At 40.6% G+C, this 27,718-nt stretch overlaps 1 protein-coding gene and 1 long non-coding RNA gene across 2 annotated transcripts in view; one reads left to right on the plus strand and one right to left on the minus strand.

Annotated features, from left to right (window-relative positions):
• LOC101156497 (transmembrane protease serine 9) overlaps positions 1 to 27,718 on the minus strand; it is a 133,974-nt gene that overhangs the window by 54,057 nt on the left and 52,199 nt on the right. The window lies entirely within an intron of this gene.
• Positions 19,922 to 27,652, plus strand: LOC144994340 (uncharacterized). The gene is made up of 3 exons (XR_013657844.1): positions 19,922 to 20,158; positions 21,185 to 21,310; positions 24,320 to 27,652. It is a non-coding gene; the product is annotated as an uncharacterized LOC144994340 (long non-coding RNA).

The raw sequence follows: 27,718 nt of genomic DNA on the forward strand, positions 1-27,718 counted from the left end.
AATTTCATATTTTATAGGAGAACGGCATAGGTAAACAAAAATGGCTCGATAGCGCCACCTGCAAAATTTGTTTTCGCGAGCACCTCCATATGCTTTATAGTACAAACCTGATTTTAACAGGGCATGTTCATCGGATAGAAACCTACAAAAAAGTCTCTTGGGACCAAGCTGTCAGTCGCACAGGAAGTCTGATATTTTGATGACAATATGTCATTTTTGCTGTATTTTGGTCATTCGCAGGCCTCGCTCTAGAACGAACTCCTCCTAGAGATTTGAGAGTAATGACTCCAAACTTTGGTTTTGTAAACTATACACATGTCCGATGTTAAATTGCAAAGCTTTTAAGTTTTTATGGATGTTTGTGACCATGGCGGCGCGTCAAAATTGGAGGTCGTTTCGAAAACACGCCATGAAAAGAAAAATGGCCATTACTCAGCCATGCATAATCCAATCTGATCCAAAATTGATGTGCATGATTGTAGTCTGACTCTGAACACATCTGCAGTGAAAAAACCTGGAAAAAGTGTAGCGCCACCTGCTGGCAAGAGGAAATGACATGTTTTACTTGGAGCATCACTACTCCGAGTAGGATGAGCCGACACACCTGAAAATGACGTCCACCTGTTGAAAAGCCATTGAAGTTTACTCTGACAAAAAACCATAACTTTCAATGCGGGGGTGTGGTCGTGACAGAGCGGCAAAGTTGGGCATCTCGCTATGCACACAAAAGTTGCTCTCACGTGCACATTCCTTGTCCAATCTCACTGAAATTCAATGGATATGATGAAGCTTCTATTCTGAACCCATGGATATGACAATCTTGGACGAGCTCTATAGCGCCACCTAGTTATTGCATTGGGCACATTCTGCCCTGTATTTTCTCTTTGCTTTGTCCGATGTGCATGAAATTAAAACTGGAGATACTCAGAAGGGTCCTCTCTCATCATGTAAAGTTTCATGGGTGTACACCTGACGGTGCCTGCGTAACAGGAAGTGGTCGATTATGTGCACCCAAATAATAGAAATTTATTATAAATCAGCCGTTTGTCTCAGGAAGCTGAGATTTCAGAATTAGATGCCTTTAATAACCTCCAGCTTTGATATGTAACACTATAGGGTCTACGAGAAACTTCATCACTTGATTTTTTTAATGAAATTTTGGACTGAACAAAGATTTTTAGCATAAATTCTGTTTAGGTTATCAGCACCAAGAATTCAACTTTCATAGGCATTTATGTGCTACTGCTTCCTAAAAAAATTCAGAATGATTGAAGTTACAGGTGAACTTTTAGAGAACATTTCATCCAAAAAGGTCCGAAAACGTCTTTTTAGGCAAAACTACAAACACCTATTTTTTTTCATAACTTAATCATCATATATCAACACCATTTATTTTTTTAAATGTAGGGATCTGTGTTTGCTGCCTTCCATATTTTTTTCAGAAGTCCAGGTGAAACAGATGATTTTAAAAAAATCCTGATTCATCCCAAAACCTGTGCTTTTTCCGTCTGGACTCCAAACAAGTGTGTTTTAAAATTACTTATGCTTCAAATATCCACACCAAGTTTAACACGCATATAGTTGAACATGTCTAAATGCTTCTTGAATATTCTTTACAGATATAAAATGAACTGGTCAACTGTAGGATGTCATTTCCTCTTACATGGTTCAGTCTTTTTCTCATGCTGCAGCCTGCTCCTCAATCTTTCCTGTTGCTGGAGTCAAATTTCACCCCCCCCCCCCCCCCACACACACACACACACACCAGCTGCCTGTTTATATGCTAACTAACCCAGAAGTGAGGTGACAATAGTTTAGACACAAGAGGGAGGGCAGACTGCTTTTTCATTTGTTTTGTATGTCTTTCATAGATTTTTATGAATAATCATTGCTTTTCTAGTCATGTAAAATGCAATTAACTTAATATTTTATCTTTTTTTTTTTACAAACAAAACATATGAATGTGCTCCAAAACAAAACCCAACTCTCAGTACAGTTCTACAGATGTAACATAAGACTTAGACAGTAAATGTCTCTTTTATCCTTTTTTAATCAATGCTGCAACTTCTTTTCCTTAATATAAATCCAATGAAATTAAACTACAAAACCAAAAAACACAACCTATAGCAAATTTCTCTAAATAAATTATGTGTATATACAATATGTAGCACTTTTAAACAAAATAATAACAAATCCTTCCAATACAAGCACAGAAAAATGGAACACAAAATTTAAAACCCAAATTTGAAATGGCAATTTTAAAAAGATAATTTTTTCAGCCTGCTAAAAGTGCACAATTGTAAAAGCTCTTTTATATAGACAACTGTTTGGTTGCTTAGAGCTCTAAATATAAAAACAATGCCTTTATGGACGTGGCACGGATGGCACGGATGTTCAGCAGGGTAAACCCCAGGAAAGCGGCGGGACCTGATGGAGTTCCCGGAAAGGTTCTGCGGGCCTGCGCCGATCAACTCTCCCAGGTCTTCACAAAAATCTTCAACCTGTCGCTAGCTCAGGCTTTCATCCCTGCTTGCCTGAAGTCATCCACTATCATCCCGATACCCAAAAAGTCCTCATCCACAGCCTTCCTCACGGACTTCCGCCCAGTTGCACTCACTGCTGTAATCACAAAGTGTCTGGAGCGGCTGCTCCTGGGACACATCAAAGACTCCCTCCCTCCAATCTTCGTCCCCCACCAGTTTGCAGAACAGAACAGATCCACCCCCACTCTACATCGATGGAAACTGTGTGGAGAGGGTCCACAGCTTCACCCTCCTGGGCACCACCATCTCTGCTGACCTCACATGGTCTAACAACACCATGACTGTCATCAGGAAGGCCCAGCAACGCCTGCACTTCCTGAGAAAACTTAGGAGGAACGACGTCAGCCAGGAGCTGCTGGTAACGTTCTACCGCTCAACCATTGAGAGCATTCTGTCCTATGGCATCACAGTGTGGTTTTCCCACTGCACTGAAGCAGAACGGCAGAGTCTCCAGAGAGTGGTAAAGACAGCGCAGAGGATCATCGGCTGCCCCCTCCCCTCACTGAAGGACATTTACCAGTCTCGCTGCATCAGCAGAGTGACTAGCATCACCACTAACTCCACCCATTCTGCTTTCCCTCTGTTTGAACTGCTGCCCTCTGGAAGGAGGTACAGGTCCATCAGAACCAGGACAAACAGACTAAGAAACAGCTTTTTTCCATAGGCAATTATCATACGGAATGCACATACGTCCACCAACCACACCTCACTCTAATTTTACTACAATGCGTGCAATATCCTGACTGTCTAACCGGGTCACTGTGCAATAACTTGATATTTATTAAGCTGTGCTCACAGCAACTCATGTAATTCCTTTCTATTTTATTCACAAATATTTAATATTTAACAGTTTCTGTCCATATTGTTCATTTTTTGTTAAGAGTTGTAAATACAGTATTTCTTTTTCTATTCTATTTTTATTTTTATTTTATGTAACTCCTTCACTCCAAGGCTGCTGCAATTTCATTGTATCCCCATGTACAATGACAATAAACGATTCTGATTCTGATTATATCACTTAGACACAGATGGAGAACCATATCAACTGGATTGGTAACAGCAACAACCACCGACCAAGCCGGCAAGCCCTGGCAGAAAAGATCCCCACAAGAAACACTGCAGGCTGTTCCATAAAAAATATAGTTTTACCATTGCCTTGCAGATCACAGTTGAAGTGGTTTAGTTTTCCTAAAAAAATTCAGAATGATTGAAGTTACAGGTGAACTTTTAGACAACATTTGATCCAAAAAGGTCCGAAAACGTCTTTTTAGGCAAAACTGCAAACACCTATTTTTTTGCATAACTTATCTTTCAAATATCAGCACAAAAAAATTAAAAACGGTAGAGATCTGTGTTTGCTGCCTTCCATATTTTTTTCAGACTTAAAAGTGTAACAGATGATTTATAAAAAATCCTTTTTCATCCAAAAACCTGTGTTAAATCTGTCTAGACTCCAAACAAACATTTTTTTATGGTAACTTATGTTTCAACAATCGACACCAATTTTCACACACCTAAAGCTGAACATGTCCCATAGCTCCCTGAATATTTTCATAGATATACAATGAACTGGTCATTCTAACATCTAGCATTCTAACATCTAACATCTTACATGTCAAAGCCTCTCTCAGCCTGGCTCTGCTGAAGGAGTCGTGTTACAACCCCGCCCCCTCCTGCTGGGACCCCTGCTATGTAAATTAGCAAGCAGTGAACAGAGAGATGAGGAGTAAGAATGGCCATTACTCAGGCATGCATAATCCAAAGACAGCCAGTTAAACACTGAAAGACATATTTTTCGGTATGTCTTTCATACATCTTTAGTATTAAAAACTCTCCAAGATGAATGTGCCTGACTCCACCTGCAGGTGGATCACAGACTTCCTGACGGACAGACAGCAGTATGTGAGGCTGGGGAAGCTCGTCTCAGATACTCGGACCACAAGCACCGGATCCCCCCAGGGCTGTGTCCTTTCACCCCTGTTACTCTCCCTGTACACAAACAGCTGCACAGCTGGTCACCTGTCTGTCAAACTCCTGAAGTTTGCTGACGACACCACACTCATCGGCCTCATCTCTGACGGAGATGAGTTGGCCTACAGGAGTGAAATAGCCAGGCTGGTGTCATAGTGCAGCGCTAACAACCTGGAGCTTAATGCTCTGAAGACAGTGGAGATGACAGTGGACTTCAGGAAGGCCCCAGCCCCCCTCCCCCCTGTCATCCTCTGTGACTCCCCGGTGACCTCTGTGGAGTCCTTCTGCTTCCTGGGAACCATCATCAGCCAGGACCTCAAGTGGGAGCAGAACATCAGCTCCATCACTAAGAAGGTCCAGCAGAGGATGTACTTCCTGAGGCAGCTGAAGAAGTTTCACCTCCCTGAAAAGATGCTGGTAGACTTCTACGATGCCATCATCGAATCCACCCTCACGTCCTCCATCACAGTCTGGTTCGCTGCGGCCACGGCCAGAGACAAGGCCAAGCTGCAACGCGTCATCCACTCAGCAGAGAAGGTGATCGGCTGCCACCTCCCGTCTCTCCAGGAGCTGCACATCTCCAGGACCTGGAGGCGGGCAGCCAGGATTGTAGCCAACCCCTCTCATCCAGGACATAATCTCTTTCGGCCCCTCCCTTCTGGCAAGAGGCTCCGGTCCATCAGGACCAGGACCTCGCGCCACAAGAACAGCTTCTTCCCCACTGCAGTCAGCCTGCTGAACAGTACCCCAACTCCCCCAGGTGACCCCCCCTCCCCCCCCGCCCACCAAAGGACTGTCGGTGCCACTTACAGGCCCCACCATCCCAGCCCATCTGTGCTCCCACTTTAAGTCACCTTACTCTACTGTATATAGTGTGTTGTTGTTGTTAACTTAATTTTTAACTTATTCTTAATTGCACTATACACCAAGTCAAATTCCTCGTTTTGTAAAGTGCGCTCTACTGAACCTGGCAATAAAACTTTTTCTGATTTCTGATTCTGATTCTGATTCTATTAATCATTGTTTTTTATTCATTCAAAATGCAATTAAATCAATATTTTATCTTTTTTCTTTTCCTTTTTCTTTTTTTTTATCTCTTATATCCTTTTTTATAATCAATGTTTGAACTTCTTTTCCTTTCTATTGTCATGGTTTCAGTTTGTTGTCTTGTTTTTCGCTTTAGTTCTTGTTTTGTCTTGTTTGGTTCTGTTTCCTGTTTTATTTTGAAAGGTTTCCTGTCTTGTCATGTTTCTTGAGTTTTACTTCCTTTGGTCCCCATCTGCCCTAATCGTGTTCACCTGTGTCTTGTCTGCCCTGTCTGTATATAAGTCTTGTCTCTCCCTTCCTCCTGTGCTGGTCCATTAACTTCTGCTCATGTTGATCACGTCTTCTTGTCTGGCGTCCATGTCCCTTGCCATGCCACAGTAAGTTTTTGTTTTTAGTTTTGTCATCCTGCTCTGCAGCGCTTTTTGTTAGTTAAATAAACCCACTTGCCCTGAACCCGTTTGCCTCCCGTCTCTGCGCCTGGGTCCTACCTGATCTCGAGCCTCCCCCCCACACGACATCTATACATCCAATGAAATTAAACTACAAATCAACAAACACAACTGATAACAAATGTCTCTAAAAAATGATGTGTATATTTGCAGAACCTTAAAAACACCAAACAAATAACAAATGCTTCCCAATTAAAGCACAAAAAATGGAACACAAAATGTAAAACCCAAGTTAGAAATTGCAATTTGAAAAAGATACTTTTTTCAGCAGCTTTTCAAAATCAATCACCAATTCTACTCTTCTGTGGATGAAACAAAGAACTCCAGAACAATGAAGCCATTTCTCTAAGTCTCTCTCACCTTCAGTTTTAAACAAGGTCTGTGAAAATCCACCATACATTGGTCACATGAACTCAGAGACCTGCTAAAAGTGCACAATTGTAAAAGCTCTTTTATATAGACAACTGTTTGTTTGCTTAGAGCTCTAAATATAAAAAAAAATGCTTTTCTATCACCTAGACACAGATGGAGAACCATATCAACTGGATTAATAACAGGGTGGCATGTTTAGGTTTAAACTTACATCAAAAGACAACATGAAGCTGTCCATCACATTTTTGACCTAAACATGTAAACACATCCTTGGCTCTGCGGTTAGGAAATGGTATTTGGGAATCTCTTTATACCAGGAGCCAGCCTGGCCATTGGAACATCGCCACAGTGCCCATCCAGACTGGGACAGCAACGGGGTCCACTTCAGAGCCGTGAGCTGCTGTGTTTAACTCCAGCTGTCCCAGCAAGGGAAACAACTGCAGCAACATCCACTGACCAAGCTGACAAGCCCTGGCAGAAAAGATCCCCACAAGAAAAACACTGGCTCAGGCAGGCTGGTCAAAAAAAAATAGTTTTGCCATTGTCTTGCAGCTCGCAGATCAAGTGGTTTAGTTTTCCAGTAATGTCAGTCAAGAATGCAAGTTCAGATTCACAATGTTCATATTCACCATATTCAACAGACATCTCCTCCAATAGCACCTTAAAAATCCTGTGCTGTTTTGCTTTGCAGCTGAGGTTGTTTACGATTTTCAGAATAAGAGTCATTATATGTCCAGAGCCAATCACTTCTGCACATAAGGCCTGCTGGTGAATGACGCAGCAGTAATGCAGACATTTTGGAAAGTCTGGGTCAGCTTTACAGTGAGTGATGAAACCTGTTTGTCTATTGATCATAGCAGGAGTCCCATCTGCAGTCACTGCTACCAGCTTTTCTAATTGTACCTTTTTCTGCACAAAAACTCCTTCACCGTGTTATACATTTCAACTCCTCTTGTAGTTGTCTGTTAGGGCAGATGTGTCAGGAGTTCTTCTCTTGTGGAAACCAAAAGCTATGCTGTACTGTTGCCGTCCACAGACTCATCACACTGGACGTTAACCACCTGCACTTTGCAAGATCCCGGTCCAGCTAATTGGCCAAGTTATCAGACATAGCTGACACTCATCTAGACATTGTAGTGGAAATTGAATGAGTTCTATTGTTCTCATCCTTAGGGACAGTGATAGCAATTATCATCATTGCTTGAATTTTTTTCATGCTATATGCAAAAGTCTTTGTCCCTTAAGGCAACAGATTACAGCCCCCCCCCCCCCCCCCCCCCAGGCTGCTGTCGTATTAACATTAGCTTGGAGCTCCAGAATGGACAAGAAAAAACGACGAGAATGGCTCGAGCAGGGCGTTGCTCACGGGGCGGTCGCTCGTGCCATGCGGTCGCACGTGCTCGGGCCCGCTAAATGCTACTTGTAGCTTTAATTATTATTATTTTTCTTCCGCCGGAAGAATCACATTTTTGAGGCCTTTAACATACCCCAAAACTCACCAAATTTGGCACACACATCAGGGGTCGCGAAAAATTTCGTATTTTATGAGAAATTGGCATGGGTGCGCAAAAATGGCTCGACAGCGCCACCTACAGTGACTTTTGTCCCGACGCCCCGCATACGCTTTAACGTACAAGCTTGATTTTTACAGGGCATGTTCTTCCGATGGAGACCTACAAAAAAGTCTGAAAGGACCCACCTGTCACTCGCACAGGAAGTCTGATATTTTGATGACAATATGTCATTTTTGCTGTATTTTGGTCATTTGCAGGCCTCGCTCTAGAACGAACTCCTCCTAGAGATTTGAGAGTAATGACTCCAAACTTTGGTTTTGTAAACTAGACACATGTCCGATGTTAAATTGCAAAGCTTTTAAGTTTTTATGGATGTTTGTGACCATGGCGGCGCGTCAAAATTGGAGGTCGTTTCGAAAACACGCCATGAAAAGAAAAATGGCCATTACTCAGCCATGCATAATCCAATCTGATCCAAAATTGATGTGCATGATTGTAGTCTGACTCTGAACACATCTGCAGTGAAAAAATCTGGAAAAAGTGTAGCGCCACCTGCTGGCAAGAGGAAATGACATGTTTTACTTGGAGCATCACTACTCCGAGTAGGATGAGCCGACACACCTGAAAATGACGTCCACCTGTTGAAAAGCCATTGAAGTTTACTCTGACAAAAAACCATAACTTTCAATGCGGGGGTGTGGTCGTGACAGAGCGGCAAAGTTGGGCATCTCGCTATGCACACAAAAGTTGCTCTCACGTGCACATTCCTTGTCCAATCTCACTGAAATTCAATGGATATGATGAAGCTTCTATTCTGAACCCATGGATATGACAATCTTGGACGAGCTCTATAGCGCCACCTAGTTATTGCATTGGGCACATTCTGCCCTGTATTTTCTCTTTGCTTTGTCCGATGTGCATGAAATTAAAACTGGAGATACTCAGAAGGGTCCTCTCTCATCATGTAAAGTTTCATGGGTGTACACCTGACGGTGCCTGCGTAACAGGAAGTGGTCGATTATGTGCACCCAAATAATAGAAATTTATTATAAATCAGCCGTTTGTCTCAGGAAGCTGAGATTTCAGAATTAGATGCCTTTAATAACCTCCAGCTTTGATATGTAACACTATAGGGTCTACGAGAAACTTCATCACTTGATTTTTTTAATGAAATTTTGGACTGAACAAAGATTTTTAGCATAAATTCTGTTTAGGTTATCAGCACCAAGAATTCAACTTTCATAGGCATTTATGTGCTACTGCTTCCTAAAAAAATTCAGAATGATTGAAGTTACAGGTGACATCTTAGAGAGCATTACATCCAAAAAGGTCCGAAAACGTCTTTTTAGGCAAAACTACAAACACCTATTTTTTTTCATAACTTAATCATCATATATCAACACCATTTATTTTTTTAAATGTAGGGATCTGTGTTTGCTGCCTTCCATATTTTTTTCAGAAGTCCAGGTGAAACAGATGATTTTAAAAAAATCCTGATTCATCCCAAAACCTCTGCTTTTTCCGTCTGGACTCCAAACAAGTGTGTTTTAAAATTACTTATGCTTCAAATATCCACACCAAGTTTCACACGCATATAGCTGAACATGTCTAAATGCTTCTTGAATATTCTTTACAGATATAAAATGAACTGGTCAACTGTAGGATGTCATTTCCTCTTACATGCTTAAGTCTTTTCCTCATGCTGCAGCCTGCTCCTCAATCATCCCTGTTGCTGGAGTCAAATTTCACCCCCCCCCCCCCCCCCACACACACACACACAAACACCAGCTGCCTCTTCATATGCTAACTAACCCAGAAGTGAGGTGACAATAGTTTAGACACAAGAGGGAGGGCAGACTGCTTTTTCATTTGTTTTGTATGTCTTTCATAGATTTTTATGAATAATCATTGCTTTTCTAGTCATGTAAAATGCAATTAACCTAATATTTTATCTTTTTTTTTTACAAACAAAACATATGAATGTGCTCCAAAACAAAACCCAACTCTCAGTACAGTTCTACAGATGTAACATAAGACTTAGACAGTAAATGTCTCTTTTATCCTTTTTTAATCAATGCTGCAACTTCTTTTCCTTAATATAAATCCAATGAAATTAAACTACAAAACCAAAAAACACAACGTATAGCAAATTTCTCTAAATAAATTATGTGTATATACAATATGTAGCACTTTTAAACAAAATAATAACAAATCCTTCCAATACAAGCACAGAAAAATGGAACACAAAATTTAAAACCCAAATTTGAAATGGCAATTTTAAAAAGATAATTTTTTCAGCCTGCTAAAAGTGCACAATTGTAAAAGCTCTTTTATATAGACAACTGTTTGGTTGCTTAGAGCTCTAAATATAAAAACAATGCCTTTATGGACGTGGCACGGATGGCACGGATGTTCAGCAGGGTAAACCCCAGGAAAGCGGCGGGACCTGATGGAGTTCCCGGAAAGGTTCTGCGGGCCTGCGCCGATCAACTCTCCCAGGTCTTCACAAAAATCTTCAACCTGTCGCTAGCTCAGGCTTTCATCCCTGCTTGCCTGAAGTCATCCACTATCATCCCGATACCCAAAAAGTCCTCATCCACAGCCTTCCTCACGGACTTCCGCCCAGTTGCACTCACTGCTGTCATCACAAAGTGTCTGGAGCGGCTGCTCCTGGGACACATCAAAGACTCCCTCCCTCCAATCTTCGTCCCCCACCAGTTTGCTTACAAAGCAAACAGATCAACGGATGATGCCATTTCCATCACCCTCCACACTGCGCTGAGCCACCTGGAACACAGAGACACCTACGCCAGGATGCTCTTTGTGGACTATAGCTCAGCCTTTAACACAATCATTCCTGACATTCTGGTCAACAAACTGTCTGAACTAGGACTCCACCCACTCACCTGCTCGTGGATCAAGGACTTCCTGACAAACAGACCACAGACAGTCAAACTTGACCCCCACCTCTCCTCCACCCGGACGCTGAGCACAGGCTCCACACAGGGATGTGTGCTGAGTCCTCTGCTGTATACACTGTACACAGCAGACTGCAGACCAGCCCACACCAGCAACACCGTGGTGAAGTTTGCAGACGACACTACTGTGGTGGGGCTGATCTCTGGGGACGACGAGACGGCCTACAGAGACGAAGTCCTGAAACTCTCAAGGTGGTGTCAGGCTAATAACCGTCATCCTGAACACCACCAAGACCAAGGAGATCATCCTGGACTTCAGAAAAAACAGAACAGATCCACCCCCACTCTACATCGATGGAAACTGTGTGGAGAGGGTCCACAGCTTCACCCTCCTGGGCACCACCATCTCTGCTGACCTCACATGGTCTAACAACACCATGACTGTCATCAGGAAGGCCCAGCAACGCCTGCACTTCCTGAGAAAACTTAGGAGGAACGACGTCAGCCAGGAGCTGCTGGTAACGTTCTACCGCTCAACCATTGAGAGCATTCTGTCCTATGGCATCACAGTGTGGTTTTCCCACTGCACTGAAGCAGAACGGCAGAGTCTCCAGAGAGTGGTAAAGACAGCGCAGAGGATCATCGGCTGCCCCCTCCCCTCACTGAAGGACATTTACCAGTCTCGCTGCCTCAGCAGAGTGACTAGCATCACCACTAACTCCACCCATTCTGCTTTCCCTCTGTTTGAACTGCTGCCCTCTGGAAGGAGGTACAGGTCCATCAGAACCAGGACAAACAGACTAAGAAACAGCTTTTTTCCACAGGCAATTATCATACGGAATGCACATACGTCCACCAACCACACCTCACTCTAATTTTACTACAATGCGTGCAATATCCTGACTGTCTAACCGGGTCACTGTGCAATAACTTGATATTTATTAAGCTGTGCTCACAGCAACTCATGTAATTCCATTCTATTTTATTCACAAATATTTAATATTTAACAGTTTCTGTCCATATTGTTCATTTTTTGTTAAGAGTTGTAAATACAGTATTTCTTTTTCTATTCTATTTTTATTTTTATTTTATGTAACTCCTTCACTCCAAGGCTGCTGCAATTTCATTGTATCCCCATGTACAATGACAATAAACGATTCTGATTCTGATTATATCACTTAGACACAGATGGAGAACCATATCAACTGGATTGGTAACAGCAACAACCACCGACCAAGCCGGCAAGCCCTGGCAGAAAAGATCCCCACAAGAAACACTGCAGGCTGTTCCATAAAAAATATAGTTTTACCATTGCCTTGCAGATCACAGTTGAAGTGGTTTAGTTTTCCTAAAAAAATTCAGAATGATTGAAGTTACAGGTGAACTTTTAGACAACATTTGATCCAAAAAGGTCCGAAAACGTCTTTTTAGGCAAAACTGCAAACACCTATTTTTTTGCATAACTAATCTTTCAAATATCAGCACAAAAAAAATAAAAACGGTAGGGATCTGTGTTTGCTGCCTTCCATATTTTTTTCAGACTTAAAAGTGTAACAGATGATTTATAAAAAATCCTTTTTCATCCAAAAACCTGTGTTAAATCTGTCTAGACTTAGTATTAAAAACTCTCCAAGATGAATGTGCCTGACTCCACCTGCAGGTGGATCACAGACTTCCTGACGGACAGACAGCAGTATGTGAGGCTGGGGAAGCTCGTCTCAGATACTCGGACCACAAGCACCGGATCCCCCCAGGGCTGTGTCCTTTCACCCCTGTTACTCTCCCTGTACACAAACAGCTGCACAGCTGGTCACCTGTCTGTCAAACTCCTGAAGTTTGCTGACGACACCACACTCATCGGCCTCATCTCTGACGGAGATGAGTCGGCCTACAGGAGTGAAATAGCCAGGCTGGTGTCATAGTGCAGCGCTAACAACCTGGAGCTTAATGCTCTGAAGACAGTGGAGATGACAGTGGACTTCAGGAAGGCCCCAGCCCCCCTCCCCCCTGTCATCCTCTGTGACTCCCCGGTGACCTCTGTGGAGTCCTTCTGCTTCCTGGGAACCATCATCAGCCAGGACCTCAAGTGGGAGCAGAACATCAGCTCCATCACTAAGAAGGTCCAGCAGAGGATGTACTTCCTGAGGCAGCTGAAGAAGTTTCACCTCCCTGAAAAGATGCTGGTAGACTTACACCGCCATCATCGAATCCACCCTCACGTCCTCCATCACAGTCTGGTTCGCTGCGGCCACGGCCAGAGACAAGGCCAAGCTGCAACGCGTCATCCACTCAGCAGAGAAGGTGATCGGCTGCCACCTCCCGTCTCTCCAGGAGCTGCACATCTCCAGGACCTGGAGGCGGGCAGCCAGGATTGTAGCCAACCCCTCTCATCCAGGACATAATCTCTTTCGGCCCCTCCCTTCTGGCAAGAGGCTCCGGTCCATCAGGACCAGGACCTCGCGCCACAAGAACAGCTTCTTCCCCACTGCAGCCAGCCTGCTGAACAGAACCCCAACTCCCCCAGGTGACCCCCCCTCCCCCCCGCCCACCAAAGGACTGTCGGTGCCACTTACAGGCCCCACCATCCCAGCCCATCTGTGCTCCCACTTTAATTCACCTTACTCTACTGTATATAGTGTGTTGTTGTTGTTAACTTAATTTTTAACTTATTCTTAATTGCACTATACACCAAGTCAAATTCCTCGTTTTGTAAAGTGCGCTCTACTGAACCTGGCAATAAAACTTTTTCTGATTCCTGATTCTGATTCTGATTCTATTAATCATTGTTTTTTATTCATTCAAAATGCAATTAAATCAATATTTTATCTTTTTTCTTTTCCTTTTTCTTTTTTTTTTATCTCTTATATCCTTTTTTATAATCAATGTTTGAACTTCTTTTCCTTTCTATTGTCATGGTTTCAGTTTGTTGTCTTTTTTTTCGCTTTAGTTCTTGTTCTGTCTTGTTTGGTTCTGTTTCCTGTTTTATTTTGAAAGGTTTCCTGTCTTGTCATGTTTCTTGAGTTTTACTTCCTTTGGTCCCCATCTGCCCTAATCGTGTTCACCTGTGTCTTGTCTGCCCTGTCTGTATATAAGTCTTGTCTCTGCCTTCCTCCTGTGCTGGTCCATTAACTTCTGCTCATGTTGATCACGTCTTCTTGTCTGGCGTCCATGTCCCTTGCCATGCCACAGTAAGTTTTTGTTTTTAGTTTTGTCATCCTGCTCTGCAGCGCTTTTTGTTAGTTAAATAAACCCACTTGCCCTGAACCCGTTTGCCTCCCGTCTCTGCGCCTGGGTCCTACCTGCTCTCGAGCCTCCCCCCCACACGACATCTATACATCCAATGAAATTAAACTACAAATCAACAAACACAACTGATAACAAATGTCTCTAAAAAATGATGTGTATATTTGCAGAACCTTAAAAACACCAAACAAATAACAAATGCTTCCCAATTAAAGCACAAAAAATGGAACACAAAATGTAAAACCCAAGTTAGAAATTGCAATTTGAAAAAGATACTTTTTTCAGCAGCTTTTCAAAATCAATCACCAATTCTACTCTTCTGTGGATGAAACAAAAAACTCCAGAACAATGAAGCCATTTCTCTAAGTCTCTCTCACCTTCAGTTTTAAACAAGGTCTGTGAAAATCCACCATACATTGGTCACATGAACTCAGAGACCTGCTAAAAGTGCACAATTGTAAAAGCTCTTTTATATAGACAACTGTTTGTTTGCTTAGAGCTCTAAATATAAAAAAAAATGCTTTTCTATCACCTAGACACAGATGGAGAACCATATCAACTGGATTAATAACAGGGTGGCATGTTTAGACAACATGAAGCTGTCCATCACATTTTTGACCTAAACATGTAAACACATCCTTGGCTCTGCGGTTAGGAAATGGTATTTGGGAATCTCTTTATACCAGGAGCCAGCCTGGCCATTGGAAAATCGCCACAGTGCCCATCCAGACTGGGACAGCAACGGGGTCCACTTCAGAGCCGTGAGCTGCTGTGTTTAACTCCAGCTGTCCCAGCAAGGGAGACAACTGCAGCAACATCCACTGACCAAGCTGACAAGCCCTGGCAGAAAAGATCCCCACAAGAAAAACACTGGCTAAGGCAGGCTGGTCAAAAAAAAATAGTTTTGCCATTGTCTTGCAGCTCGCAGATCAAGTGGTTTAGTTTTCCAGTAATGTCAGTCAAGAATCAAATCAAATCAAATCAAATCAAACTTTATTTATAAAATAGCGCTTATCATGCATTTCGTGCAGCTCGAAGCGCTTTAACATTAAAAAACAAAAAAAAACACACAACATTACAGTAAAAACCCAACCCACCCTACACCCTTCCCACTCCTCTCCATTAAAGCACATGACCCACGACAATGAATGTTGACTACCAATACAAGTTAAAATAAATAAATAAATAAATAAATAAATAAATAAATGAATAAATAAATAAAAAAGCAAGCAAACAAACAAACAAACAAACAAGGCTTGGCTCTGCTGTGAGGAAACGGCATTTGGGAATCTCTTCATACCAGGAGCCAGCCCGCCCACGGGAGCATGGCCACAGCGCCAACCCAGACCGGGACAACACCAGGGTCCACTTCACAGCCGTGAGGCTGCAAAATTAAACCCCAGCCGCCCCAGCAAGGGCAAGAACTGCAACAACAGCCACCGGGGAAGACGGCAACCCTGGCAGAAAAGACTCCCACAAGAATGCAAGTTCAGATTCACAATGTTCATATTCACCATATTCAACAGACATCTCCTCCAATAGCACCTTAAAAATCCTGTGCTGTTTTGCTTTGCAGCTGAGGTTGTTTACGATTTTCAGAATAAGAGTCATTATATGTCCAGAGCCAATCACTTCTGCACATAAGGCCTGCTGGTGAATGACGCAGCAGTAATGCAGACATTTTGGAAAGTCTGGGTCAGCTTTACAGTGAGTGATGAAACCTGTTTGTCTATTGATCATAGCAGGAGTCCCATCTGCAGTCACTGCTACCAGCTTTTCTAATTGTACCTTTTTCTGCACAAAAACTCCTTCACCGTGTTATACATTTCAACTCCTCTTGTAGTTGTCTGTTAGGGCAGATGTGTCAGGAGTTCTTCTCTTGTGGAAACCAAAAGCTATGCTGTACTGTTGCCGTCCACAGACTCATCACACTGGACGTTAACCACCTGCACTTTGCAAGATCCCGGTCCAGCTAATTGGCCAAGTTATCAGACATAGCTGACACTCATCTAGACATTGTAGTGGAAATTGAATGAGTTCTATTGTTCTCATCCTTAGGGACAGTGATAGCAATTATCATCATTGCTTGAATTTTTTTCATGCTATATGCAAAAGTCTTTGTCCCTTAAGGCAACAGATTACAGCCCCCCCCCAGGCTGCTGTCGTATTAACATTAGCTTGGAGCTCCAGAATGGACAAGAAAAAACGACGAGAATGGCTCGAGCAGGGCGTTGCTCACGGGGGGGTCGCTCGTGCCATGCGGTCGCACGTGCTCGGGCCCGCTAAATGCTACTTGTAGCTTTAATTATTAGGGCCCGAGCACGGAGTGCAAGGACCCTATTGTATCTGTTAGAGTTATTAGGGCCCGAGCACGGAGTGCAAGGACCCTATTGTATCTGTTAGAGTTATTATTATTATTATTAGGGCCCGAGCACGGAGTGCAAGGACCCTATTGTATCTGTTAGGTTTATTATTATTATTATTATTATTATTATTATTCTTCCGACTTTTCCGTCGCCTTTTTGAGGCCTTTAACATACCCCAAAACTCACCAAATTTTGTATACACATCAGGAGTCGCGAAAAATTTCATATTTTATAGGAGAACGGCATAGGTAAACAAAAATGGCTCGATAGCGCCACCTGCAAAATTTGTTTTCGCGAGCACCTCCATATGCTTTATAGTACAAACCTGATTTTAACAGGGCATGTTCATCGGATAGAAACCTACAAAAAAGTCTCTTGGGACCAAGCTGTCAGTCGCACAGGAAGTCTGATATTTTGATGACAATATGTCATTTTTGCTGTATTTTGGTCATTTGCAGGCCTCGCTCTAGAACGAACTCCTCCTAGAGATTTGAGAGTAATGACTCCAAACTTTGGTTTTGTAAACTAGACACATGTCCGATGTTAAATTGCAAAGCTTTTAAGTTTTTATGGATGTTTGTGACCATGGCGGCGCGTCAAAATTGGAGGTCGTTTCGAAAACACGCCATGAAAAGAAAAATGGCCATTACTCAGCCATGCATAATCCAATCTGATCCAAAATTGATGTGCATGATTGTAGTCTGACTCTGAACACATCTGCAGTGAAAAAATCTGGAAAAAGTGTAGCGCCACCTGCTGGCAAGAGGAAATGACATGTTTTACTTGGAGCATCACTGCTCCGAGTAGGATGAGCCGACACACCTGAAAATGACGTCCACCTGTTGAAAAGCCATTGAAGTTTACTCTGACAAAAAACCATAACTTTCAATGCGGGGGTGTGGTCGTGACAGAGCGGCAAAGTTGGGCATCTCGCTATGCACACAAAAGTTGCTCTCACGTGCACATTCCTTGTCCAATCTCACTGAAATTCAATGGATATGATGAAGCTTCTATTCTGAACCCATGGATATGACAATCTTGGACGAGCTCTATAGCGCCACCTAGTTATTGCATTGGGCACATTCTGCCCTGTATTTTCTCTTTGCTTTGTCCGATGTGCATGAAATTAAAACTGGAGATACTCAGAAGGGTCCTCTCTCATCATGTAAAGTTTCATGGGTGTACACCTGACGGTGCCTGCGTAACAGGAAGTGGTCGATTATGTGCACCCAAATAATAGAAATTTATTATAAATCAGCCGTTTGTCTCAGGAAGCTGAGATTTCAGAATTAGATGCCTTTAATAACCTCCAGCTTTGATATGTAACACTATAGGGTCTACGAGAAACTTCATCACTTGATTTTTTTAATGAAATTTTGGACTGAACAAAGATTTTTAGCATAAATTCTGTTTAGGTTATCAGCACCAAGAATTCAACTTTCATAGGCATTTATGTGCTACTGCTTCCTAAAAAAATTCAGAATGATTGAAGTTACAGGTGACATCTTAGAGAGCATTACATCCAAAAAGGTCCGAAAACGTCTTTTTAGGCAAAACTGCAAACACCTATTTTTTTGCATAACTTATCTTTCAAATATCAGCACAAAAAAATTAAAAACGGTAGGGATCTGTGTTTGCTGCCTTCCATATTTTTTTCAGACTTAAAAGTGTAACAGATGATTTATAAAAAATCCTTTTCATCCAAAAACCTGTGTTAAATCTGTCTAGACTCCAAACAAACATTTTTTTTATGGTAACTTATGTTTCAACAATCGACACCAATTTTCACAGACCTAAAGCTGAACATGTCCCATAGCTCCCTGAATATTTTCATAGATATAAAATGAACTGGTCATTCTAACATCTGGCATTCTAACATCTAACATCTTACATGTCAAAGCCTCTCTCAGCCTGGCTCTGCTGAAGGAGTCGTGTTACAACCCCGCCCCCTCCTGCTGGGACCCCTGCTATGTAAATTAGCAAGCAGTGAACAGAGAGATGAGTAGTAAGAATGGCCATTACTCAGGCATGCATAATCCAAAGACAGCCAGTTAAACACTGAAAGACATATTTTTTCGGTATGTCTTTCATACATCTTTGGTATTAAAAACTCTCCAAGATGAATGTGCCTGACTCCACCTGCAGGTGGATCACAGACTTCCTGACGGACAGACAGCAGTATGTGAGGCTGGGGAAGCTCGTCTCAGATACTCGGACCACAAGCACCCGATCCCCCCAGGGCTGTGTCCTTTCACCCCTGTTACTCTCCCTGTACACAAACAGCTGCACAGCTGGTCACCTTTCTGTCAAACTCCTGAAGTTTCCTGGCAGAAAAGATCCCCTCAAGAAACACTGCAGGCTGTTCCATAAATAAAATATAGTTTTGCCATTGCCTTGCAGCTCGAAGTTCAAGTGATTTAGTTTTTCAGTAATTTCAGTCAAAAATGCAAGTTCAGATTCACCAAATTCAAATTCACCATATTCAGCAGACATCTCCTCCAATAGCACCTTGAAAATCCTGTGCTGTTTTGCTTTGCCGCTGAGGTGTTGATTTTCACAATAGGAGTCATCATGTGTCCAGAGCCAATCACTTGTGCACATAAGGCCTGCTGGTGAATGAAGCAGCAGTAATGCAGACATTTTGGAAAGTCTGGGTCAGCTTTACAGTGAGTGATGAAACCTGTTTGTCTATTGATCATAGCAGGAGCCCCGTCTGCAGTCACTGCTACCAGCTTTACTAATGGTACTTTTTCTGCACAAAAACTCCTTCACCGTGTTATACATTTCAACTCCTCTTTTAATTGTCTGTAAGGGCAGTTGTGTTTTGAAAAATTTTTTAGACTTCTTTATATTTATAGATATGAAGATTTCTCAACTTAAATAAAGCAGCCGATTGAACTTCTAAGAAAAGTCCACCAGAGAGAGTCAAAGGGATTACAATTCGGCCTCTAGGTAGCAGGTGACCGTTAAGTATTTATGCTGTAAAAGATTTTGTTGTTCTTTGACAAAGTTCACATGCAGCAGGCTTCCCCCACCAGCAAAGCATCATGGGAAGTATGACGTCACAACCCCTGAATAGCAAACGTTTCTTGTGAGATGTATCTAACAGAATCACCCACAAAACATTTTTTTGAACACAGACATAACACAAAGAAGACAACACACCACCACTTTGGGATTGGAATGTAATTTTATTAGATTTTAACCCTTGGGATCAAACTAAAAACGGAGCTGTCTGATTGGTCCATGGGAGAACTCATGCCAATGGGGCACAAACCCAACAGCTACAATGTTCCCTAACGGACTAATGATCAATAAAATAATTACTATAAAATGTTCTACACATACATACGGAACTAAACGAAGTAGAACTTCTATTATTTCATGAAAGCAATAACATGTAATCAATCTACTTCATCAAATACGAACGATAAAATGCATGATGGGAAAAACCACAAGTCAAGCAGCTGGTCAAGCCATTGAAGGCAGGGCATTTTCGTCTGAGTACTCCCTCTGCTCGACCCCTGCTGGACGACTGGAGAATCACACCCCACAGAGAATTTCGCTGAAGCTTGCCGAATTTGAGCAAATCAGTTCTTTTCAGAACTTTCTCATTTCCTCTGCACTTCGATCTTCGACGCTCCTGACCAGCAAGGAAGACTACAGGACCCCCAGTGAGAAGAACTCGACCTTGCCAGACGCACTGCGCCGAGGACGCCTTCAATTTGACTCGAGGTTTGTCACGACCATTATGAATTTTCCCGCGACTTGTAAACGAACCATTACTTTAATCGACCATCGACACTTTTTTACATCGCCACAACGACTACTCACCTTCTGATTATCAATTTTATTGAATAAAAAACCGTAAAAGTTGCTTAAAATTGATTAGACGAACGCAAATAATTTGACCTTTTACTTCGTTGAACCGGAAGTGATGGCGGGCATTTTGTTTCGAACGTAATTTTAAAAAGACTTTTCAAAGCAAACCAACCGACGAATTTTCTTTTTAAACGGACACAAATGTACAAAATGACATGTAGAATCGATACTGGTCGACAAACAACAAGTTTCTATCAGTTTCAGAGATCGTTTTTTTTTGTAGTCTATCCACCATCTTTGTAGTTCTCAATTAAATATTCGAATGTAGTTTTTACGGTTTTTAAACCACATTAACCAGTGAAACTCCTTTCTAATTGATCAAATACATAGCAGTTCACATATAATACATTTTGAACGCGTGCCGACCCGTGAGTATTTCCACTGAAGATCAGTTCCAACCTATTTTGTACTTTTTAGGTTTTAAGTTAAATTTTCAGTGTTTAATAATTTCATAGGACACATGTTAAATTTATTTGTGTATAAATGTTTTCATATAATCTATAAGTGTGGCAGCCAGTATGAATATATTTGCAGGAACACACACAGATTTTAAAATGGCTGCTTGGCCTCCTGTTCGCTTTAGGATTGATAACGTTATTATTAGTTTATAAATGTTTTTATGGTCTTGGGCCTTCATATTTGTCTGATATGATTTTAATGTATGATCCCCTGTGGACCCTGAGGTCCTCTGATACAGGCCTTTTGGTTATCCCAAAAGTTAAAACACACGGCAAGGCCTCATTCAGTTTTAATGGACCTCCTCTATGGATTAGCCTCCCAGAGAGCATCTACCATTTCATGTCTATTAAAGTTTGTTTATGTATTTATTTTTGTTTGAATTAAATGTTTTTCCTTTTACATTTTTATTTGTAACTCCAGAGTTTTCCTCTGAGGGATCTTCCACACCAGTGACTAAACCTTTGTCTGGACAACAGAGAGAGGAGCTGTTTGCTGTTTTTTCCAGAGAACGTTGTGTTTTGTAAGCCATTAAAGAGTTTGGTAAAGGTAAGTTAAATTTGCAGTGTTTAATAATCTATTATAGCAGTGATCCCCAACCTTGTTTCAATAAACTTGATTGCACATTTTTTAAGTTAACGGACAGGTCTTTGAGATGTTGGTGGAGGATTACTGTAGCAACGCCACGCAGAAGGAGGAACAGATGTGTGACATCACACATCCCAGCTTTAATTTAGACACCCATGGATAGAACATTGCATGGCTCTCATCATCCTCCCCCCTTCTGCCACTCATGGTGCAAAAAAGAAAAATGTAGCTATTTTTTTCTGGAAGTAGAAGGCTCCTCTTCTGTCTCCTGGCTGGGCCTTTTCACCTATGCAAAAAAAACTTTCCAAAGACGTTTGTTTTTTACTCATTTTGCTAGCTCCTGGGTTTTATTTTAGCGATAACTTATCACGTGACTGAGAGGAGCACCTTGGTCTGTGTTACTATGGAAGCGATTCTGTAGCATTAATAAAAAGCAAAGTCAAAACCAGAAATGCCTTTTAATTTTCAAGATGAAGCTGCATTTTTTGACTCAAAAATAAAATGAAAAAGCCATCCACCAAAATGCTTTTTCATTTCCTTCTTCAACACTGATTATTCTGTCACTTAATTAAAATTAAAATGAAAATGGTATTTGACATTTCATTTTCAAGACGTTCCATGGTAAATGTGTAGCATAATTCATTTAGAAATGTCTAATTTGACATTTAAAATGGATTAATAGAAATGCTTTTTATTTTCAAAGTGAAGCTGCATTTTTTGACTCAAAATTAAAAAGAAAAAGCAATACTTCAAAATGCTTTATCATTTTATACTGCAACACAGCTTTTTTGTCACTTAATTAAAATGATAAAGAAAATGGTATTTGACATTTCATTTAAAAAAAGGTGCATGGTAAATGTGTAGCATAATTCATTTAGAAATGTCTAATTTGACAATAAAAATGGTTTAACAGAAATGCTTTTTAATTTTCAAAATGTAGCTGCATCAAATAGCTCAAAATTCAAATATAATTCAAATATAATAGCAATATTTCAAAATGCTTTTTCATTTTATACTTCAAACCGCTTATTCTGTGTCATAATTAAAATGAAAATGCAAAGAGGGGATTGCATTTGCATTTTAACATCCACCCTGCAAAACTTGGAGCAATATTCATTTCTTAAAAGCATTAGCAGAGGGGAGGCGGGGCGATGACGTCACTGCTTTCTCCGTGTGTCCGCCTGCTGAAAGACACACGCACCAGGAGCAGACTGTTAGTGGCAGAGAAGAGGGTTTTGTGATGGTTGTGAACTTCTGATGAGTTTGCACAGCTTCTCAGGACTAACTAGCAGCATGTCCGTCTTCTGCGGTCCTCCTCCTGACGCACGCAGACAAGCTTTTTATCTTCGGACCGCCAGCTGCCTTTTCATAGCGGAGCGCGAAGCTCCGATCGCTGAAGGCGGAAATGCTGCTACGATGATCCGAGAAACCATCATATGAATTTGTGTTTCCAGTGGTGTCCAGAACAAAATAAAAACTGATGTAATTCTCACATATTTACAAATTTATTTGCAGCTAAATTTGCTGTTTGACAGCTGGAGCTCCATCAACAGACAGATTTCTCCATGCTAAACGGTTGCTGGTTGGACCAAAAACACTCACTCAGCGTGAAGCTGCAGGAGACTATCTTCATAATGTGCTTTTATTACTGTTATGATTATTATTAAAGGCCTGCTCTGCTTGATCATATGTTTGTAAATCCGTGCGGTCAGACGACGCTGAAGAAGTTGGGTTGGGATTCACAGCTTCTGATTCAAGAGGGAGCTAAAGGAACATTCTGCTGCATTTCTCGCATTAAGATCCAGGAATCCAGGTTTGAGCAGGCCAGGTCCAGCGGTTTGTGAACAGGACCCAGTTTTAGGTGATCTTAATGCGAACACAGACACACCAGGTCTCTCAGCGACAGCGGCCGTACACACGGAGAAAGCAGTGACGTCATCGCCCCACCCCCCCTCTGCTAATGTGTTTAAGAAATGAATATTGCTCCAAGTTTTGCAGGGTGGATGTTAAAATGCAATCCCCTCTTTGCATTTTCGTTTTAATTATGACACAGAATAGGCGGATTGAAGTATAAAATGAAAAAGCATTTTGAAATATTGCTTTTATATTTGAATTTTGAGCTACATTTTCAAAATTAAAAAGCATTTCTGTTAATCCATTTTAATTGTCAAATTAGACATTTCTAAATGAATTTTGCTAGACATTTACCGTGGACCTTTTTTAAAATGAAATGTCAAACACCATTTTCTTTATCATTTTGATTAAGTGACAGAATAAGCTGTGTTGAGGAAGGAAATAAAGCATTTTGAAGTATTGCTTTTTCTTTTTAATTTTGAGTCAAAAAATGCAGCTTCATTTTGAAAATCAGAAAAGCATTTCTATTAATCCATTTTAAAGGTCAAATTAAACATTTCTAAATGAATTATGCTACACATTTACCAGAGAACGACTTGAAAATGAAATGTCAAATACCATTTTCATTTTAATTAAGTGACAGAATAAGCTTTGAGGAAGGAAAAGAAAGCATTTTGGGGGATTGTTTTTTCATTTTATTTTTGAGTCAACAAAATGCAGCTTCTTTTTGAAAATGAAAAAGCATTTCTGGTTTTAACTTTGCTTTTTATTAATGCTACTGAATCGCTTCCATACATTACTGGTGACATAGACGGGTGTGACAGTCACACAGAGAATCGGGCATCTTTTCAAAATAAAACATCTTTCAGATTCAGATATAAATAAACCGGAAGTAAAGTAAGTTATTTATTATTTGCGGCCCGGGGGTTGGGGACCACTGTATTATAGGACACATGTTACATTTATTTGTGTATAACTATTTTCCAATAGTCTGAATATTTAATTTTATGTTTTTGATTATTTGTCTGTGTGGTATAAATGTATTGCTTTATGTATACATAATAGAAATGAGAATTTTATTTTAATGGTGGTTTCATTTTTTTATTTTTTTTTTAGATGCCACGAAAGAAGGGATTTAATATGCGTCGCACCAAAGTGTGTAAGGTTCAGGAAGAAGGTAAAACTTCTGGTTGTGTTTGTCTGGAGCAAATACAGAGGCCTTTGATTTCTGGAATGAAAGTAAGATTGACAAATTCAAGTGATAGTACAACATCGCTTACATGTTGTGTTGTGGCTGCAATCAACCATGTTGTTGCTCCAGTGTGTACATGGAGGGACGCTGATGTTGATAATATTAGAAATGAAGGTGTGCAGTTGGTTTGTTCATTTAATGGAAGTGATGGATGTGTGAACAATTCCGAAAAGTTATTCAAGGTTTCTGAAAAGCTCAGTGTGTTTGGAAGAATTTGGGATGTTGCTATCAATGAGCCTGTGTATTCTGGTGATTCAAAGAGTGAAGATTTTTCACTGTTGTATGAAATGATGCAGGAGCGACTGATGGAGGAAGATCTGTGTTTGTTGGATTTGCAGGGTTTCGTTTGTGCTGTCATTCATCACAAAGAGTATTTTGTTGTGGTTGATTGTGGTGCACGAGATTCATCTGGAATGTTTTCTAATATTGGAACATCTGTGGCTGTCTTCAACAGTTGCTTTAATGACTTGATGTTGCACATTTGGAACTTGAAAAAGTCTTTGAATGCAGAATGGTTTGGCATTAGTTCAATGTTTGTGAAAGAAGCTTCTTGGGACGGGTGTAATAATACATTTGGTTTGGGAGCAGAGGATGCACGTGTGAATCAGTCAGTTTTGGGCAAAAGACAGACTGGTTTTATAAAAGAACATGTTCAGGAGTTAAATGACAAAATTGTGGTTGGCGATAAATGTAAAGTGTTAATGGAATGCAAAAATACATTGAAAATTGGAAAAAAGGGCAGTAATTTAAAAAAAAAATCATCTTCAGTGATTTTAAATGAAAACAATTGTAACAGATTTGACACAGAACGTTGTGTAAGGGGATCTTTTCATCAAGGAGATCGGCAGCTTCAAAACAGAGGTGTGCAGTGCATGGCAATAGCCCTGGTGAGTATGGCTAAACACACGCATCGTAGTGTTTTTGAGTGGGAGGCAACAGACTTGGACCATGTTGTGTTTCTTGGTGATCAGCTTTACTCCTCGGTGTGTGAAAACAAAATCATCCCTGGAAATTTGAAGTTTTTGTCAGTACCTGATTTGCCCATGGATTCTGAAATTGATGGTAAATTATTTAAGTTTGAGTATGGTGAATACGTTTCTGGGATTGTTAATGTGAGTAATGGTAAATTTGTTGACAGTGGTGAAGTGATAACTCTTAAAAAGGGACTGGAGCACATGCTTGTCAAGTATAAAACATGTTTTTTGACCATAGGCAGTAGTACTTGTGCTGTTATTTCAGAAAACGGCCATTATGCTGTGGTGGATTCACATGCACGCAGTGGTACTGGAATGGCAGATGTAAATGGAAGAAGTATTATCATGTACCTTCCTAGTCTTAATGATTTATACAATTATATTTGTTGCCTGAGTATTTCACTTGCAGGGAAAGAAATGGCTTTTGAAATTGCATCCGTTGCTGTTACTGACAATGATCATAGTGAGAAAAATAAACAAAGTGTGCTTGAGAAGGATTGTAAAACTGGATTAAATACTGGGTCACAGTTTGGTTTCGGGTGCAGTTTAGATGTTCAAACTGGTCCCTTACCGTTGCATGAAAGTAACAGAAAGCGTAAGCTTTCTACTGTGCAACGTGAATCAAAGAAGACAAAATGGTATGATGCTAATGAAGCTAGTTTGGATGTTGAGTTTCTTGATGTTTCATCAAAGAAACTTGAGTTTTACCCTGTTGATTTTGATGTTACACAAGCATTGTGTAAACAACTGAATGTGCATTGTGAAAACACTGCTTGTTCTAACCCTCTAGAGGTTGATATGTTGGGAATTCCATGTCAAACTGATCATATAGTAGCCGATGGCAATTGTTTTTTTAGGGCTGTGTCCAAAGTTATTAGTGGTACAGAGAAAAATCACATAAAGTTAAGACGTGCAGTTGTCACACATTTACAAAAGAATGTTGGAAATTATAGTTCTCTTTTGAGATCTGAAAATATGTCTGTGGATGAATATCTCAATGTTTCTAGAATGAGATTTTCTGGTAGTTGGGCTACAGAGGTTGAAATTCAAGCTACAGCTGACTACTTGGGTGTGAGTGTGTATACATTTCACAATGAACGTTGGTTGAAATATGCCTGTCAACGTAAGGCCATATCTAAACAAGGCATATATTTGCAAAATATAAATGAGTGTCATTATGAAGTTGTAACTTGCGTTGAAATGTTTCAGCAGCAGCGTTGTTTTGGGTTGTGTAAATCTATGGAAAAAAATAATTTGGGTCATAATATGAGGCAACGCAAAAGAGACTCAGAAATGCTGTCAGAAGGAGATTGCAAGAGTGTTAAACATGGCAGGTCTGAAGTTGGTGATTGTAATGAAGTTTTGTTTAGTGCATTGGTTAACAATGATCACCAAAACAGTGAAATTTATCAAAGTAACAATTTAGTTGAAAATGCTTTCAGTTTTTATCCATTGTCGTTTGAGAGTGCAGTTTTGTTGTCAAAACATATTGATTTAGATTTTGTGAAGCAGTATGAAGACATTCCAACTAATAATGTAACGCTTGGTTCTATTTGTAAGACAGAGGTCACATTAAATGATGGCAATAGTTTTTTTCGTGCTATTTCTCGAGTCATTAGTGGATCTGAAAATTGTCATAGAAGAGTTCGACTGGCTGTTGTTAAGTTTATGCTAAAGAACAGTGACATTCATATGAAGTTGCTGGAGAAAGGATATGCCACAGTGTCTGAGTACATTCAAAAGTCACGTATGAAATATGTTGGCAGTTTTGTATGTGAGATTGACATTCAAGCTACTTCAAATGTTTTGGGAGTAGAAATTTTTGTACACAATGGTAGCATATGGAGAAAGTATAACCCTGTAAATAAAATACTTGGAAATCAAGCAATTTATTTGCGAGAATGTGGTGAGAAATATTACGAGGTTGTTGTTTGTGTTCATTGTAGTGGTAAAATTGGGTGTGCCAATTGGTGTAAAAGCAATAGTATTTGTTCTGAGAAACCACTGTTAAGATGTCGTTCTTTTCAACCACATAATGTTAGTTGTGATTCAGTTGGTGAATCTTCCTTTTCAAAGTATCTAAAAAAAAGGAGATCTTTTTACCACAAAATGCAATATCAAACAAGTGAACTGCATAAACAGAAGAAAAAAGATATGAGTAAAAGGAAATATGCATCTGATTCTTTGCGTAGATCCAGAGCATTAGAATTGAGTAAAAATAAATATAGGGAAAATGCTATGCATAAAATGTGGGTTAAAGAACGTAGTTCTGCAAAATACAGAACTGAT

Source organism: Oryzias latipes, chromosome 8, assembly GCF_053564925.1.
Source record: "Oryzias latipes strain Hd-rR chromosome 8, Olatipes_Hd-rR_3.1".
In the NCBI taxonomy this organism is placed as follows: domain Eukaryota; kingdom Metazoa; phylum Chordata; class Actinopteri; order Beloniformes; family Adrianichthyidae; genus Oryzias; species Oryzias latipes.